This window comes from Arvicanthis niloticus, chromosome 11 (genome assembly GCF_011762505.2).
Source record: "Arvicanthis niloticus isolate mArvNil1 chromosome 11, mArvNil1.pat.X, whole genome shotgun sequence".
Taxonomy (NCBI): Eukaryota; Metazoa; Chordata; class Mammalia; order Rodentia; family Muridae; genus Arvicanthis; species Arvicanthis niloticus.
The window spans coordinates 16,179,074-16,196,165 of record NC_047668.1 but is presented as its reverse complement, the minus strand read 5'-3'; the positions used below and the strand labels follow the sequence as shown (position 1 = coordinate 16,196,165).

General features: G+C 40.7%; 1 long non-coding RNA gene across 1 annotated transcript; it reads left to right on the top strand.

Moving 5' to 3' along the window:
- The first annotated feature begins 562 nt into the window (after positions 1-562).
- On the top strand, positions 563-16,384 carry LOC143443952 (uncharacterized). Its single transcript, XR_013113410.1, has 4 exons — positions 563-711; positions 3,296-3,361; positions 15,018-15,210; positions 15,488-16,384. It is a non-coding gene; the product is annotated as an uncharacterized LOC143443952 (long non-coding RNA).
- The last annotated feature ends 708 nt before the right edge of the window (positions 16,385-17,092 follow it).

Below are 17,092 nucleotides of genomic sequence, written 5' to 3'. Positions count from 1 at the left end.
TGCTCAAAGCCTGTGCAAGTAGTGCTGAGGTCGGGGTGATCTTGTGATTAATGTAGGCCGTTTTAGAAAGTTCCGTTTCCTGGCTACTCAAGACTCACTGAATCTGAATGCAGAGGTAGCTGGGGACTGACCTTTCAGAAAGCTTTCTAGGTGGTCCTGACAATAAGCACGAGGGTTAGAAACAATGATTTATATTCACTGCTGTTCAAACTTTTATTTTCTTGGTCTTTGGATGAGAACATGGAATCATTTCCAAGTGTTTCAGTCCTTCAAGCGTAGGTGTTAGCACAAAAATTGGGGGTGAAGAGAAAGCTACTGCACATATGTTGAGATCCTAGGGGGTTGTAAATATACATCTGTGCCCCAAAGAAAGGGATGGGGAATGGATGGCAAAGCTGGGCAATGGGGTATTCATCATTGGTAGAAATGATTAATTATGCCTAGTTTTGCACATACATTTGCATGCCTCCTAATATAACATATGCAAATCCATCTTTAATAGCATGACTTGTTTGCCAATGTTGAATACTAACTGTAAATAATTTCTATTTTCTGTAGTGTTTAGGAAACTTCAATATGGCATTTGCTGGCAGATCACGTCTATCTTCTGGATTTAGCAACATATTAAGTAATCGTCACAAAAACATTTTCACTTACTACTAACAAAAGAACTCTAGACAACAATTTGCGGTCGCCTGTAAAACAGAATAGGTAAGATGCAAATTATCTAAATTTGTCAAAAATGTAACAGATGGTCTAGTTTCCAGTTTTCTTTTTTTTTTTCTATCTATAGAGTTTTTTTTTCTAATACAGAGCAACATAGATCACTAAAAGTTTTCCTCCTATTTTAAGAACCTCTTTAGCTTTTCTGATAATGTCATTAACAGCTTACAAAAGATAAACAGTAAAATGAAGACATAATAATCAATGGTCAGTGCCTCGAATTGCTGCTCCCTAAATTCTTCCCTGTCACCCTCAGCTGTCAGGCCAGTATTCTCAACCTATATACAAATTTCAGAACTCTTGTTTGACATGAAGACCATATGCCTCACCTCTAAAGCTTCTGGCACAGTATATATAGGGGTAGACCAGGAATCTGCCTTTCTAACAATCCCACCATACTCCCAACTAGCCCTGTGATTTCGGTATTGATAGTCCTCAAGGTATAGACATAGAAACACTGCCCTAGTTATATTATATCAGGACCCTGAAAATCAGTGTAATTCTAGGGTTAGCATTAAACCTGAGAGTTTGTTAGAAATGCAGAATTAAAGGACCCATCTCAGGCCTGTCCCTCTCAGGCCTGTCACTCTCCTCAGGCCTGTCCCTCTCAGGCCTGTCACTCTCCTCAGGCCTGTCACTTTGAATCTGCACATTCAAGATTCGAAAGGACTGGATATTTTCTTTCTTCTTTGTATCTAGTAATATAACACGTGCACGCACGCGCGCGTGTGTGTGCACACACACCCCCCCCCACATACTCACACACAAACACACCATACATACCACACACACACACACACAGCTCCAACTTTCCTGTCTTAAATACTTGGCATTGCTTAGACCAATGATTTTCATGGCGTGTTCCTAGACATACTGAGTTGGAAACTCTGGGGAGGGTCCAGCACTGTGTTTCAGCACATTCTTTTCCAGATGATTCTGATGCATCGAAAACTGCTGGCAAGGCCAATGTTTTGGTTTGCTCTTTAAAACATAGATGACTGGAATACTTCATAGATTCTAACGGAATACCAAGCCAACATCAGCAGCTGTTCAATTGTACAGCTCAAACCCTTGTTTCCCACTGCCAGTTCCCCAGATTCAATCATCTTTACAATATCTTGACTTCCTGCTTCACGATGGGAGAGGTTGCCCTTGTAGCAACTGAAGAAAGGCGAGGTTTCTAGACTAATGTGGGCAGCTGTGTTATGTAATGATATCAACAGATGAGTTTCAGATAAGTAGTAACTTCATGACCTGAATCTTTTGGAGGTTCCAACTCTCTTTACTTTCTGAGAGGAGCATCACAGGAGAGGTATGAGTGAGAACTCCAAGGATGGATGTATCTCAGAAGAAAGCCCTTGAGCAAGGACTCACAGTGCAGTGTGACACACAAACAGGGGACACACAACTGGGACGCTGAACAAGTCAGTGTCTACTGAGTATCATCTGCATTTTACTCTTGCTTGAATTTGCTGATAGATCATTCTACTGAAATCCCACCACAAACTAGCTCTTCTTCTTGTGTCTCTTTGTCATATTCTATGTCCCTCAGAATCTTTATCCTTCCCTTTCCTCCAAATATCTTCTTTTCTTTGCATATTCAGTTATCTTTATTATGTATGTTTATGAAAAATTGAAAATATCCATTTATTGACTTAACTTTTAAGTTTGCTTTTTAAATTCACTTTACATCCTGCTCACTGTCCCTCCTCTCAGTTACTCCTTCTCACAATCCTTCTCCCCTCCCCCTACCTTTCTCCTCTCGGGGAGTGCCCTGCTCCCCCAAGTACCCTGGCACTTCAAGTCTCTGCAAGGGTAGGTGCATCATCCTCTCCCACTGAGACCAGATATGGCGGCCCAGCTAGAAGAACATATCCCAAGGACAGACAACAGCTTTTGCAATAGCCCCTGCTCCAGTTGTTTGGGACCCACATGAAAACCAAGCTGCACATCTGCTACATATGTATGTAGTGGGGGCTAGGTCCAGCCCATGTGTGCTCTTTGGTTGGTGGTTCAGTCTCTGAGAGCGCCAAGGATCCAGGGCAGTTGACTCTGTTGGTCTTCTTGTGGAGTTCCTATGTCCCCCAAAAATCTTCCTTACGAATCCCCAAGCTCCATCCACTGTTTGGCTGTGGATGTCTGAATCAGCTGCTGGGTGGAGCCTCTCAGAGGACAACATGCTATCCCCAATGCTGTGAGTCACGGCTCCAGTCACCCCCATTGATTCTTGGATGACTCCCCTCTCCCAAGTCTCCTCCACATCCTCAAAATACCCCCAACCTCCCCATGCCCACCAGTTGCAGATTTCCATTCACTCTCACGGTCATCTAGTTACCTTCCCCATCTCTTCCCACACCTGATCCTAAACCACACGCCCTATCCCCATCCCTATCCCCATCCCCTCTCCCACCCAGTTCCCTCCCTCCATCTGCCTCCTATGACTATTTTGTTTCCCCTTCTCAGTGAGATTCAAACATCCTCACTTAGGCCTTCCTTCTGGTTCAGTTTCTTTGGGTCTGTGGAGGATGGCATGGGTATTCCATTAAAAACCAAAACATCATGAATTTTGCAGGCAAAAGGTTGGAACTTGAAAATACCATCCTGAGTGAGGTAACCTGGACCCAAGAGGACATGCATGGTATGTACTCACTTATAAGTGCATAGTAGCCACCCAAATATCTGTAATGAACATGCCTCTTGGGGCTGCAGACGGAATAAGCTTCCACATGGACCAAGCAAAGAGCCTGCCTTAAGTTTTTGTTGGTACTGTTGATTTTCTCATCCCCAAATGCTCTGTGTTATTCCTTTACTTCTCCCTTAAAACTATGAGTGTTGGCTGCAGATTACTCTCATGCTGGTTCTCAGTTGACCTGGTGTACTAGTATATCAAAATGTCAGCACAAGCATGCGAAGCCAGGTAGGTTTGCTGCAGTAAGGAAAGGCTGCTAGTTAAGAAATCATGGCGAACCTGACGTATAAGGCCAGTGGAAAGCATTTTAATGAATGAGAGTGAGGTTAACACAGTATACATGCACTTTAATCTTGTGCCTTGTTAAATTTCTGTTTTAGCAGCTGGGACCGGTTATTTATACTATGACTCTAGGGCCTATCTGGGAATACTTAAAACATAAAATCAGGTTCATTTTGCTGATTTCATTTGTTGAAATGTGTTATCTCTCCCCCTTTCTTTCTTTTAGCGTGTTAATGACGGTGTGCTCTGGATTAACTTTCTTCTTCAAGTCTTCATTGTAGTTTGGTTTAAAAAATGAACCACTTGAATATTGAAAATATTTGGCAAATAAGCCCATCAAATAAATTTTATGAATTTTTTTATTGAGTTTCCTTGGATATAATTGTAAAGAGATTGAGCATGTCGAGAAGACATTTATCTCCTTGGAATTTTAAGTCCTTTCTGAATTATACTAAACAATGGAGTCAGAAGAGGAAAAAATTGCCTCAAATCTAATTATCAAAAAGCAATTTATCTTGTACGAGTATCTCAATCATCATATCCCCGAAGCCATTTTCCCAGCTCCCTCCGGTCTGAGATATGGATTTTTGTGTGTGTTATCATTTGGAGAAACCTCTTAGCATATGGTGGGGGTGGAGGTAGGAATGCAGATTTACCAATTTTATGTCATTTCTTAACAATATGCTTGCCTGCAGCAGAGTTAGTGGAATGGTAGAAGCTTGGTCTGGTTTTATTGTGTGTGAGTCCTCTCCTGTCTGCAGCAACTCCAGTGGCCCAGAGCTGTTTATGTAACAGAGTTGGGGGGCGGGGGTTTCATTGGCCTCAGCTTCCACTCTCGCAGAGAGCTTTCCAATTGTAGGCACTCAGAATAAGTGCTATCATTAGTGGGTATAAAATGCCCTAAGGGTATGGGAGGGATTTTGAGCTTCAGTAATTCCACGAAGAGGGGCTAACGTAGGGGCTCAGGTATCCACGGACACTTGGGTCCAGTAGTGATGCTGCAAGGTGATCTTGGCTAAATCACTTGACCTTAGTCACCTTTACAATTAGGTAAACTGATTGTTGTATTAGCAGCGTTGTTTTACGGAAGGTTTTACGGGAGAGTATTTCACATATGCACTTCCACGTCTAAGATCCTGTGTAATTGCATGTGTCACAGAAGACATCACCTTGTAACTGAAGACATCATTGGCAGAATAACTATTTTGTTTCTTTTTTTTTTTTGAAAGGTGGAAATGGTCTGGCTCTTTAGAAACTTGATCTTCAGCAGGGCAGTGGTGGCGCACGCCTTTAATCCCAGCACTTGGGAAGCAGAGGCAGGCGGATTTCTGAGTTCAAGGCCAGCCTGGTCTACAGAGTGAGTTCCAGGACAGCCAGGGCTATACAGAGAAACCCTGTCTCGAAAAAACAAACAAACAAACAAAAAAAAAAAAAAAAGAAAGAAAAAAACCAAATTTGATCTTTTGCAACCAAAGTTACCATTGCATATGTAATTTAATCAGTTACTATTTTGTAGCTTAGGCTCATGTTATTTTTCTCATCAAATGATGACTCATCCAGGCAAAACACAGTACGAATCTGAGTTTCTCCTATGCTGTCACTCCTACGCTGTCACTGTTAAATACTATTGGGCTTCCATATTCGGTTTTACATATTAGAGGAGCATTCTTCCATAGGACATGGAGAGTAAAGGACACAGACTATATTGGTGCTGCCCAATCCTGAAATACGCCTAGTGCAAATGAAAAACATCATTTTGAACTTTGTTTCATCCTATTCACTTCCATTTAAAAATAATCAAACGGCATGATGGTGCATGCCTATATCCCTACTACTTGGGAGGCCAGGGCAGGAAGACTGCCACAATCTGAGGTTAGCTTGAGCTACAAAGCTAGACCATGTCTCCAGAAACAAATAGCTAAACCCAATCAAACAAATGATAATTAAAATGTAAATAACCATACATCTTGACGGTAAAATTAATGTTTGTAGAATTATTAATGATCATCTAACTACAAAGGGATATATAAAGCAACATTGTTTTAGATCCAGAGTCTTAGGCTGAGCCTTGTTGGATAGAGAATGATAAGGAGAAAAGAGAAGGGAAGAAAGATATACTCGGGTGAGGAAATCAGAGAGCAGTGAACTAGTAGCAAGAGCCTGGTGCGGTCACTGGGCAGTTAGGCAGTCCTCTTGGTGTGAACTGAAAGTCCCTATGACAGAAAGAGAGGTAAGAACAGGCTCTGGGAGGTTAGGCAATGTTTCCAATGTTACACGGCTAACGAGCAGCAAACCAAGCTTTAGAACTTTAGAAGACAGCTTTCTCTCAGATGCCATGTTTCCCAACACCTCACGTCACCAAGATGTTTATAATTTTGGATGCTGGACTTACCCAACTTGACCATGATCATCTCTAAATTGAGGGCTGAAAAGGTGTATCATCCAAAGTGCTACGATTGTGTAAGAAATTCTACAGAGCTCCTAGCAGTGCCTGGCTTGTAATAACAGCTCAGTCAGTTTTGGCCCAGGCTTACTGTGTCAGAACTAGACTGGAGAAACAACAGAGTGGGTGTTAATCAATCAATCAACCCAGCTTCTTTAAATGAGCACTGCCATGCGGAAACTCTTACCGACAGAGGGGGGCAAGAAGAGCAAGACCGGACTCTAAAGGCCTCTGAGAAGTATTTGCACTCTTGCCCAGGTCTAGGAGCTCAGATAAACAGATAGAAACAATGTGACTTTTTTTTTTCTCTAAGAAGCAAAAGCAATGCAATCTGTCTTAGATAGAAGACAGTCTTGCAAGCAGCTTAGGAGGAAGGTCTCAGAGCCCACCCCCCACATTGACACACTTCCTCCAACAAGGCCAGACCTCCCAACAGTGCCACTCCCTATGGGCCAAGGATATTCAAACCACCACACAGGCTGATCAGGGATTATTTTAAAATCTCAGAAAGAGACTGGGACGCAAATTTAATCTTCTGAAATATACATTAAGGAGATGATTGATGCTCTTATGTTGGTACATACTGTTTCAGTTTTCTCTATTTTTTTTTATCCCTGTGTGTGTGCCAGCTCACTTTTTATATGTACAGTAGAGACCTAGAGAACCTTCATACTTTGGGTTTGTTACTCTTTGACACTTAAATGATTACATCGTTGTCAAAATTGACATTCATGGCTTTATCTTCAGCCCCTCCCCAAGGTGCCAGCCCCAACAGTGGTAACCACTCACCTGCTTTTCTGTTGTAGTGTTTAGAATTGGTCCACCAATATTTCTTTCCACCACCACCAACAGGGTTCTGTTACTCCGCACACCAACTAATACCTTATCTGTGCTTTAAACTACTGTAATTGTATGTGTGAGTATAGTTTTAATTAGCATTATCCTAATAATTAACGTTGTTGATGCCTCCATTTATGTTCAATTAGAGAACATTTTACTTATTTTCTATTCACCTGCATTTCTATTGTCTACTATTGTGTATTCGCTAAGACCTTCAGTAGGATGCTAAGTGGAGTGATGAGAGCACATATCTTTATTATATTCTTGCTTATAGGGAGAAAAAAAAGTCTGCTCTTTTAGCATTTAATATGATGATAGGTGAAGGTCTAGTATAGTGCTCTTTATTGCCTGAAGACATTTTATTTACTCATTCATTCATTTATTTGTTGCTTACTGAAAGCATTGTGTATAAATATTGAGATAAGCGTGTGTATTGATGGATTTTTCCAGTATTCAGCCAGTCTTGTATTCCTAGGAGAAATCTTTGTCATGATATACCCTCTTCTTATATCTGTTGTACTTGATTTGTTGTGTCTGCTTAAAGAAAATAATATCATATTACATATACACTAATTGGCAATATTTTTTGAAAATTCATATTTTCTAAAATCTAGAAGAATTAGATGTTTATAATAAAAGCTCATGGGGCTTGAACGATTGCTGAGTGGTTAAGAGCAGTTGCTGTTCCTCCAGAGGACCTAAGCTTACAAGCACCTATGCTGGGAAACTCACAACTACCAGTAACTCCATATCTAGGATATCTAACAAATTCTTCTGGCTCTCATCGGGACACACACACACACACACACACACACACACACACACACTTCAGCATATTTGCCTTTCTCTTTTCTATGTTTCTTTTGCTGAAGGAGTAGGCAGTTATTATGTGTATTTTATTTCAAGTTCGCTAGATTCAAAATCTGGACTGAGAGATGAGAAATTTCCAGCCCACACAAACCAGCTCCTCTAATTAGCTGATAAACCCTGAAAAAAAAATTGCATCTTTAGCAGAATATGAAGAGGAAACTGCTCTACGTTTGAAGGCCATTCTCACTGCCAAGAATAGAGAGAAAGGAGGTCTCTAGAATTCAGGCGCTAGGTTCCTAAGAGTTTCTAATGCCGTGTCTCATAACCGTCTTAAACCTACAACAGAGAGCTTAGACATTTTAAAGAACATTCTTTCATTAACAAAAATTTCTGGAGATGGAGCATCAACAATGTTCTCTTTTTATTTTCAAAAACATTTTAATTTTGAGATGTGTCTTCCCTAAACAAGTGAGCCTTTTCATTTTTTAATAAAAATATGATAAAATTGAAAGCAGCCACTATTCCAGAATTCCAGTTTCTAGCTACCCACTTCAGACTTATTTTTAAAAATTTGAAAGTCTGGGCACCCCCCTCCCCCCAGTTTTGCTTTAAGAGATTCCAGCTGGTTACTCTTCACATCTTCGTGAAGGCGTGCTCTGTTTTATATGTGGGACAGAGCTCAAGATAATGGCCAGTCTTACCCGAGGCCTCATTGCTACTAAACATTTTTTTTCAGACACTTTGTTTGCTCATTTGTTTGGGTTTTTATCGGGACGGAGGGGGAGGAGTGGAGGGGGGAGGGAGCGGGAGCTCCTCCGGTCCCTGCCTTGAGTTAATATGATTCTAGGTCTCTCAAACATTTGTATGAGAGGATGAACTTGGATGTTTTCGTCGTTTCCCCTGTTTTATACTCTCCTCGCATAGACCACAGCTGAGAGTTTTAGAGAAAAGGCGCTTTGGGCAAGTGCAAAGTGGTATTGTCGTGGTTGCTACTGGAGCTGACTGTGAGAGCCAAGAAAATAGGACAGAGTAAAAAGAAAGTAAAGTAAGTCCCAGTGAAACCTTCTCCCTCAGAGGAAGGAAAGCAAACACTGAAATATTGCTTTTTCCTGGCTGCTTATTAAAGGGGAAATTTGCCTACTGTGCTGGAAGAGTCTTTTATCCATCTTTCGGTTGATGTGAAACATCCAGCTTGAGGTTTGTTTTTGTAAGCACATGGGCTCATTCTGTTACTCACAGTGAACTCCACTGACAGTGTGTGTAGAACGGTTTCAACATCTGACTAGAAACGATGTTGATTTGCTTTAATCGGTCAATAGTTTGAACCAGAGCCAATTCTCAGAAACACTGCAATCGAGATGTTTTCTGCCAAGTCAGTCTATATTTGTGAAATATCAAAGGTTGTTGTTTGTATGACGGTCTTGTTTTATTTGAATAATGTACTGACTGGTTTAAACTAAAGTGCTTCTTGAGCATTTTGTGGAACTTAACATAATTTTGTTACATTTAGAGTTTATGTCAAAGGTACTGTAAATTAATCAACTAATATAAAACCTTCGTGTTTAGCGGTATAGAATTGTAATGATATATTATGCAAGGCAGTACCCCAACATTCTATTTTTCAAAAGTCCAAGGTCATCGGTCTAAATTACAATTATACAATTTCTGTTATTATTACTAGTGATTGGTATAATTTGACTAATTATTGCCAAAACAATGGAAGTTGGCTCCGACTCAAGCTGCAACAAATGGTTTTCTATTCGAGACGAACAAGGAAACAGTGTTTTTTTTTTCTCTTGTCACTCACTGAGGCACTGTGATTAATCATAAATATTGTACTGGGGGAGCAGGCATATAGAGAGCTTTCTTTATTTTCCAATATCTTCTTTCTTGGTTGGGATAGAAGGCAACCCTCCAGAGAGAGATAAATGACTCTGTTTAGAGAAACATCACTTTGACTGACTAATTGGAAGGATGGTGGAAGAAAATCCCACAGGAAACGGCCTGGAACCTGTGACTTTTAGAGTCAATGCTTTTCTTAGGCAGAGCAAACATTCTTTTTAATGGCATAAAAATCCATTTAAATTGAAAGTGCCATCTGCCAAACCTTCTAATCTGACCACAGGTTCAGGAGTAACCATGATCCAATAAGGAAATAATAAAATGATTTATGAAATATAGGATGGACTTTGTAGAGAGTAAGAATGTGATTATTAATGGGGGATAATTTTGAAAAGACACTTGTAATTTTAGGAATTTTAGACATCGCATGGTTTATTAAAAATCTTTTTTAGCCTTCCCAGGGTTTCCCACCAACTTCTTTGACTGTTTTGACCTTAAGCTTCAAATAAATTGAAAATAAGAGATCTTGGTCATTGTCACTGTGCCAAGGCGTGAGATATGTATGAGAGCAGATAATACAAAAAACTGCAGTGCCCAGTGGGGAGCCTAGGAGAGCAAGTGTCCTCTAGCTGGCTGTGCCCTTAAGATGCTTGGATTTGCATGGGTTTCTGGGAGTCCTTAGCGTCTCTACTCAAGCCCCTTTATCCCCACCCAACATGAGAGATGAGGGTCCACTACTGACAAGTTCATTCTGGGCCAAGCTTTCCAGTTACAGATGGTGATGTTTCTTGCAGGCACATCAAGGCAGTGATGTGAATACAGATTCTGTCTTGTGGCCACTTCTTGTAAATTCTAAGCAGAGCTTCCCCATTCCCCTCAACTGCTAACATTAAGACTTGGAATCTCTTCATGGGAACCATAACAAGGGAGGGAGATGGTTCTGTGGCTCAAGTGTTTGTCATTAAAATATGAGGATCAGAGTTCAGATCCCCAGAACTACATAAAGTGGGATGCGGTAGCTTGTATCCATAGTCCTTGAGAGCTTATGACAAGATGAGACAGGTGGGTGGATCCTATAAGGTACAATCCAGCTAGCTTAGTGCATACAGTGATGAAGAGCAGGAGACCCTGCCTCAAGCAAAGGAGAGATTATGCATAGTCACATGCACACATGTTCTAAAAGGAGCCACAGCCCCACACTTCTGAGCCTTGCTTTCATAAAGCTAAGGAAATTCCCATTGAAAAGAACAAGTTGAATGCAGTGTATCTTCTGAGAGTGTGACACCTGAAGTACCATGTCAGCTCCTTGCCGGCAGGTCCAGGCAAGAGGAGAGCGGTTCCTGTCCTGCCACGTCTCTCCAGTGCTGAGGGGATGGTGAGTGTTGAAACACACCAGGCGGGGAGTCTTGTCGAAGCAGGAACTCAACTTTATTGCTTCAGCCTCTCGATTATATAAACTTGGAACATATGGAGGGGGATTTTTGCTGGGGTGAGATGATGTAGGAGGTGAGGAAGGATGATGGAGGGTACAGGTTGACTGACAGGGCCAATGGCAAAGCTCTACATTAGCAACGGGCTCGGGTTTGTCCACAAGGCTCAAACCGGGGCCAAAATGGGGCCCAACAGTACCAAGTGAAGTAGCTTGTCTTTAATATGGTACAATGTATTACAAATTAAACATTCCCTTTTCAAATCTCTTTTAAATGTTTTATGTTGTTGACTGTACAGATGACCACCTCATTTTCTTGACAGCTAATGACAACTCAGCAGGAGCTAGGATCACAACTATAGAGTAGAGTTACCTTGGGAAAATAGAAAGGAAGTTGATTTTGGAAGGTAGCGTGCGCGCGCACACACACACACACACACACACACACACACACACAGGCTACACATACCATATTTCATAAACATGTCAGAAATGGAATACAGCTGCCTGGGTAAAATCCTGATTCTACCAGTACCAGCTATGAATCTGTTGATAAGTTGTTTAACTTTGGGAGAGTCTCATTTTCTTTAACTGCAAAACAAAATATATAACTACAATTGCCTCAAGGAATTGCTGTGAGGAATTATTTAGAATATAAAAGTCTGAACATATAGAAACAATTCAAAGAAATTTAAATTTATCCTTTTGTTTCGTTTCACCAAATCTCTCTGTGTCTCTGTGTCTCTGTGTCTCTGTGTCTCTGTGTCTCTGTGTCTCTGTGTCTCTGTGTCTCTCTCAGTGTGTGTGTACTTGTGCGTGCCCCTCAGCATTAGTAGGATTTCCGGAAACTGTAATTACACCCAAAGTTGTTTAAGTGGCCGAAAGCCTCTCAGAAATTAGATTATTAAATTCAATTTTCAGGCCAAGTTGCATTTCAATAATTCTGAAAGTCATTATTATAGAAGCTTGAAATCTATTCATCTTCTCTTTGTCTTGATGGAGAAAGTGGTGTCGTTTCTCCAGCTCCTTTCAGGCTCAAAGAACTGTTCTATCCACATCAGAGGGAGAGGGAGAACATGAAGCCACAAGATGCCTTAGTTAGCACTCTGTTCATGGCTCAGCTTCACATCTGAGTTCATGTTTTGAGTTGTGTATGGATCACAAGTTATGAGCTGAAATTCTTTTTATAAGTCAGAAAATAAAGTCCAGTTCTTGGCTTTCTAGGTCATAGAATTCTCAGATGCTATTAAAGATTAGTAGAGAGTATTTTTTAAAAATGTACTCTTGACCTAAAAAGTAATCCTTTCATTTTAACTTTTGAGCTTCTCTTACAAGTACACAGATTGTAGCAGTACTCTGTTGTTTACCAGAAACCATCTTATATCTCTCGGATGCTTTGAAATCATAAACTGAAGAAGTCAAAGTCAATTTATGAACCCTCCAAATCTCATGAAGGAAATAGCAAGGAACTGCTTAGAAAAAGTATATTTATCTCTATGAAATATGAAAAATAATTTCAGTGTTCATCCCTAAGTGACTCTGCATGCGGTATAAGCTGTGTAAGATTGTGACTGCACCGAGTTTACTTTAGATGGTGCTTTGGGGGATTGGCATAATTGAAAGATCTGAAGATAAAACTAGCATCAATTGAGTCGAAAGTTCTTTTTAAAATAAGATCTGTTAAATTACACTACAAAGTATGGAGAAAATATTGCATTCTATCTAAATGTGGCATCCGTGTCTCCCTGAACATTACCGCAAGTTGTGTAGTGCAGCTCAGCTTGGTTCCTAGCAGGGTGAGTTGCTCCCTCAGTTTCTGATGATTCAGATTTTCCTCACAGTCATATGCCTTTCCCTCATCTCCTTCTTCAACCACATTCTCTTGTCAGATTGTTGTATTTGAAGAAGCACATTCAATGCCTCCTAGGGACAGAAAGAAGAATCGTTCAAGGGGAGTAAATGTGTGCGTGACTCTTTGAAAATGCAGTTGTGAGCTTCATGATTTTTCTCATTGTGTTAGAACCATGCGGTGCAGCTCTTCTGCCAACAGTCTTCCTTCTCTTCTGCAACCACGATTCCATTTGTGTGACTCAGTTCACTTATTAAGTTCATCTCCGTGGATACTGGCCATCTAATCTGCCATGCTGTGGGCATTTGTCCAATTCACAAATCAGCAATTATTAACCTGTGTTTTTAATATCTAAGGGTACGTTAATATAAACAAAGGGCTATCTCTAGTTCTCTAAAAGGCTGACTCAAAATAGCTTTCAATTTCAAGATGCCATTGAAAATAGAATAAATGATTGGACAATAACCTGATTTGTGAGATTTAATATACTATACAGTAGCAGTGCTCCTAGGCAGAGACACAATTACCTGATTGAAAGAACTGGTTGCTAAGCAAACAACTAGATTGCCTCAATTATATAGGTCAAGTTATAGCTGCTTCCATCTTTTGGTACCCATTCCCTTCTTCCAGACCCATGATGTTTTGCTGTTATTGGTTAATAAAGAAACTGATTTCTGCTGCTTATATCCTACCACCAAAATGTTTAGACTCTGCAGATTCTCATTTTAAAAAACTGCCTTTATCCTGTCAAATAAAATCATAAGTCTGGGATTTTAGAAATTCTTCATTTTATTTTAAGTACAAAATAAGAAAGATCTGTAAAATTTAAAGGGATTCTATGTTTCCTAAATTGTTAGCAACAGAGTGTTACCTAGAGCCAGGCTTATCTCACCAGTGTTTTGTTTCCAGAGCATCTCAAAGACCTGACTCATATTTTAGAATGAAGTGTGTGGGAATGCTACTTTGAGAACTGTCCATTAGAGATAAGGTCTGTGGCACTGTTCCTCAACCTGTGATGTGAACTGAGGGGGCTTCCATTAATCCCTGAAGTAGAGATTGATGTCATGTCTGGTGTTACATGTCTGTAATCCCAACACTAGGCAAGCTGAGGCAAGAATATTGTGAATTTAAAGCTAGCCTAGGCTATATAGTGATGCCCCTCTTTTTAAAAAAGTAAAATTTTAGACCCCTCCCCAGACTTAATAAATCTCAAACTTTAAGGATGGTCACAGAAATGTGTATGGCAAACAGCTTTCTGTTTTACACACATTAAGGTTTATATCTATAGGCTGATGATATGTCTTACTAGGCTATTATTTACTATCTTAAGTTGGCATAAACATCATATAGTCCCATTTGAGGGAGATACAATGCTTTGCAGTAGATCCTAGGAGTCAGGTGGCAAAAGAGAAGAGCACTGGATTTGATTCCCACACAGGCACCACCGCCTTTCTAGGTAGACCTAAGCAAGTTACAGAACACACCAGGACTCCAGACCTTCTTTTGAAAAAGAGTACTAATGCTACTTGTGCAGAATCGCTGAGAAACAATAGATATCAAATCCCTGGCAAGCATTGGGCCTAGCAGGTTAAAGACACAGAACTTGGATTACTGTCCTTGCCTGTGCTCACCTCACTGTTATAGCCACACCTCTCCTTTCACCTGGCAGAGTGGGAATATACTGAATTCTATGTTGCTTTAGACCTAACTGCCCATTGTGACTTCTCTCTGTCCTTTGCTCTCCTCCTTGTCTCCGCTCTGACCTCCTGCCTCTCACCTCCTGGCCATTCTGCTGTTCATTAGTCTCTATGAGTAGGAGGAGGAAAGGAAAAATATGAAATGCATTTCAAAACATCTATTTTTCTTACATTATTACTTCTAGAAAAAGGGTTAGTTTAAAGGAAAGTCTGAGTCACTGGCCAAAATATGTACTGAGTTTTCTGAGAGTTTAATCTACCTTTTAAAAGACAGTTTCTATCCCAGCTCCAGTTTTATGTTGACCACACAGTGGTGGCTCACTTGAAATACCCTCACTTTAAAACAGAGCCTTTAATAAAACTGCATATGATAAAGCGATATTTTTAATCTTGTTTTCTTCCCTATATTTTAGGGAAACCAAAAAGATCCAGTTTAGAGGAACTCAAGATCTCAGAGAGAACTGTGTGCGAGTAGGCCAGATTCATTTCCCTGGTCATGCCCTCCACCAAGCTGACACGGATTTCTGGCTCAGCAGGAGTAGACTGTATGTGGACAGATTCCTAGAAGTCAATGTTTCTCAGTTTGGCTTCTAACCTAATGAGAAGGTATCCATGCAGGGCTTCCACATGCACCCCAGTCTTGATGGTCATTCGAAATGCCTCTAGATTGGGTTTTTCTACAGCTACAAGAAAAGAAGTCGAAGGTGGAAACAAACCACAGCATCACACAAAGCTGGGTGCAGCAAGGGGGAAAGTGTATCTTAAGTGCCTGGGTGTGTAGCATAGGCTGGCACATGCTGGCAGGGTGTGCAGGTTTGGGACTGGGCAACCTTCTTTCATGATTCATTTATTTTCCCCACTTTTTTTTTTTTTTTTTAAACAGACCCAGCTTGTGTCAGTATGCCAGACCCTGTCTCTCAAGTGGACTGGAGAGCTAGCAGAGATTCCTGGTGCGGTCAATGGGATGGGATGACAGGATGACAGCAAAGACGTATTTAATAACCATATGTTGGATACATGTATGAATTGGAGATCAGGATTAAACTATGTTTGTTGGAAGGAAGAAGAAAAGAGGAGGAAAGTGAAGAGAAATCACAGGATATTGGTTAGCCTGTTTGAACAGGTCTGGTGGGTGAAATGGTGCTCTTTTCAGACCAGAAATGGCCTGCTCTGTGTTGAATTGGGGGACTGAACCCAGAGCTTCACATATTTTATGCAAGCGCTCTACCACTGAGCTGTATCATATCCCTTTTCGTTTTGAAATCAGGCGTACTAAGATTTTTTTTTAATTAAAGGTTTATAAGATTGTTGCTACTAGATCCTTCGGATCAGGTTTCAGAGTCTACACTTGACAATACCAACGCTGATAACTGATTGGATTGGAAAACTAATTATACAAATGAGTATAAATAATAAAAATCATGAGACTCACTGCTTATACGGTGCTTGCACCCCATGGGTCTGCTTTTCCAATTTGTATAAGTTAGGATGTATAAGCATTGTGAAGCTTGGGAGAACATGAGAGAACATATCGAGGGTATTCAGCCATGGGAATGTGATCTTGGGAAGAGATTCTAAAGGCAGCAGAGTAGCCTGGTTTCTCTAAACAATATTGCCCATGCTCCTCCACACACTCACACATGTGTGAATATACATACACACCCATGAAGCCTACTCAAATCATTTTGTGATGACCTTGTTCTTGGAGTTGGGTTACTAGGTATAATTTCTACTTTACTGTCTTATATAGACCAGAGTTTCCTGAGAAGCTGCCAAAACCACAAATGCAAATGACATGCATCTCTAGAAATTTCCCTTTGAGTAAAGAGAGTGGCGCCATGCCAGCAAAGGTGAAATAGAAGGCACATTTTTCCAGGAAGCCGACTCCTCCTACATTTTATGCATCTGCTTACTATATGACCTTTACTATATCTTGTTTGCTTCTTGCTTTAACACTTTAGCTCTAGCTCTTGGATTGCCTTATTTAAGTGCAGGAAAGGCAAACCAGAGTGAATATAAACTGTAGTTTCCCTGTGTGTGTCCTTGGAAAGACATGGGCTGTGTGGATCGGCAGAGCTGGAAGGTATAGACTCCAGCTCTGTTGGCAACCTCTTGTAAGACCTTGGATGATGGTCTGAAAAATCGGAATTCTTCTCCTCCATAAACAAGAGAGAAAACTTCTCAGGGATGTGTTATGTACAGTATTAAACATAAAAATGTTTAGTGGGTTAACATGGCTTATAAGCCATGTGCACCTATGTATCTTCCGCATTGCACACTCTTAGCATCCTCCACAGTACAGCCAGCCTGAACACCTGATCACCTCCAGGACTAGAGTCTCAGGTCAGCTCCTTGGATCTCTCCTAGACTATAAAAACTACGTAGGCCAGTATGCTCTCTACATTATGGTGCACACGCACACAGGTGCAAACACACACACACACACACACACACACACACACACACACACACACACACCTTTTATTCT